At 48.5% G+C, this 2220-nt stretch overlaps 1 pseudogene; it reads right to left on the bottom strand.

The window, feature by feature from the left end:
• Nucleotides 1-433: 433 nt before the first annotated feature.
• LOC147626384 (germin-like protein 8-9 pseudogene) lies at nucleotides 434-1237 on the bottom strand (annotated as a pseudogene).
• Between the last annotated feature and the right edge of the window lie 983 nt (nucleotides 1238-2220).

The raw sequence follows: 2220 nt of genomic DNA, 5'->3' as shown, positions 1-2220 counted from the left end.
CTCCGTAGTAGTAGTACGTAGAGAGCTTATCACAATTTTAATCTTAGAGAATTATTATAACACACTCACTCTCACACTTGTACTCTCGTCTTGCAGAGACTCAAATATAACAATTTTGCACATTCTAGCCTCTGTAGGGACTTAAAATGAAATTTCCCAAACAATATAACCAGGCACAATATTTGTCTCACACCTCAATCTTGACCTTGATCTCACTCAGAGTCTTGATTTGAATCTCAATCTAGATCTCAATTATCTCGATTGATTATGAAGAACACATTCTCTCTCTCTCTCTCTCTCTCTCTTTCAATATCTCTCTCTCTCTCTCTCTCAATATCTATCTCTCTTTTTCATAAACCTATGAGTGTGTGTATAAGCTGTGAAGGTATAGTTATATTCTAAAAACGTGATAATCAAGTTTTTAAAACCTAGTTACACGATGGGCAATATTCAAAAAATTTTGTGAGGCCATGGCCCATGTAGTTTTTTTTTTTCAATAATCACGTGAGATAAGAAAACAGTGTCATTATTTCAAAAGAAATATTCACGAGAGAGAACTAGTTTAGTCACGAAGCTAAGAAAGGGTTTTGCCGACGCTGGCAATGAGGCTTTCCACCTCATCCTTGTTGATGCCGAAGGCTATCTCTAGCACCTCCTCGGGGAGGGGTGGGTAGGCGTCGAAGAGAGCGGCGGCGAGTTGCGAGGTGCCCGGGTTCTGGCTATTGAGGGCGGAGATGGCGAGGGCGGATTGGTGCTTGTCGGGGTTGAGCTGGAAGTGCACAAGGCCGCGAGGGAAGACAAAGAGATCGCCGGGGGAGAGGGTCTGCTCAAAGAGGGTATTGTTGGGCGTGGCGGTGACGAAGCCCACCTTGAGCGTGCCCTCGGCCAGGAAGAGCACCTCGGTGGCGCGGGGATGAACGTGGGGCGGGTTTAATCCCTTGGGGTCGAAGTCGATGCGGGCGATGGACAGGCCCTGCGTGTTGAGAGCAAAGAAGTTGGCTGCACTGGCCAGGTTGACGGACACGCCCAGCCCTTTGATAGGTTTGGCGCGATGCTCAAGCATCGTGAACTTGAAGTCGGCGTCCTGCACCTCATTGGCCGGCTTGCAGGCGAACCCGTTGAGGGTGATCATGCTGGTGTTATCCGCCACACAGAAGTCCTGCAGAGGGTCTTCATCCGCGGCCCTCACTTCTAATATGAGCGGAGACATGAGCATCACCGCCAGTAGAAGCAGCAAGCTGCTGGCTGCTGCCATAACTGTGGCTTGCGGACTGTGAGCGCGCTGGGATATTGGAGATGATGAGGAGCGAAATGATATTGGAGATAGATGATCAGAAGAATAGGCGCCTGACGTCGTATTTATATGCTGCACGACGCCGCTGGGTGGAAAGAACGAGTCTTATCATCCGCTCTCCAAGGAACCAGTCCTATCCGCTCTAAGAAAGAGTCCCGCTTCCACAGACCCGGTCGACGTTCCCGCTATCTGATCTGCCGGAAGGGAGGACGTCACAGTGATTGACGTAGTCTCCTGCCAAGACCTTGTGATTTATGTTGTATCCTGACGCTCGCTGTAGTCTACGTGCCACGGATGTGCCGGCCATACGTGCGACGGACGTGCCCGCCATACGTGCCACGCAGGACTCGAAGTTGAAGGAGACGTGGAAGTTGGGACCACATGTGACACGGGTGTGAATGTGCCTGTTCTCAAATGAATCTTTTAGAGAGAGAGAGTTATTTGTGACTCGCCTTCCTTTTCTCTTATGAATCTTAGAGAGAGAGATGTGTTAGTAGGGGTGAGAGAGAGAGGGGGGGTCTATGTGCTAGTAGGGGTGAAACAAACCTAAGCTCTCTAAGTGTGTGCCTTTACACACACAGACCAAAGGCTTGTTTTAAGATTTTCTCACGTCATGCAATTCATGAGAAAGAGAGAGAGAGAGAGAGAGAGATGGGGGGAGACTAGAGTGTGTGTGTGAGAGAGAGAGAGAGATGGGGGGAGACTAGAGTGTGTGTGAGAGAGAGGGGAAGGCATGGTAGTGGGTGATAAGTATTCCACCTGAGATTATATTTTCTTATACTCTTCTTCCCAAGGAATTAAATCCTATCTTGGAAGGGCAAGGAAAACTTCAAAGTCTTAGCTTGCTGCTGCTGCAAAGAGAGTGGATGTGATAGTAGGTGAGACATACCCAATTTCCTTCCTCTTTTTATTTGTTCAAGCCCTTA

The sequence above is a fragment of the Cibotium barometz genome, chromosome 22 (genome assembly GCF_041138505.1).
Source record: "Cibotium barometz isolate CiBa-2024 chromosome 22, ASM4113850v1, whole genome shotgun sequence".
NCBI classification, from domain to species: domain Eukaryota; kingdom Viridiplantae; phylum Streptophyta; class Polypodiopsida; order Cyatheales; family Cibotiaceae; genus Cibotium; species Cibotium barometz.
This window is presented reverse-complemented; position numbering and strand designations above follow the sequence as displayed.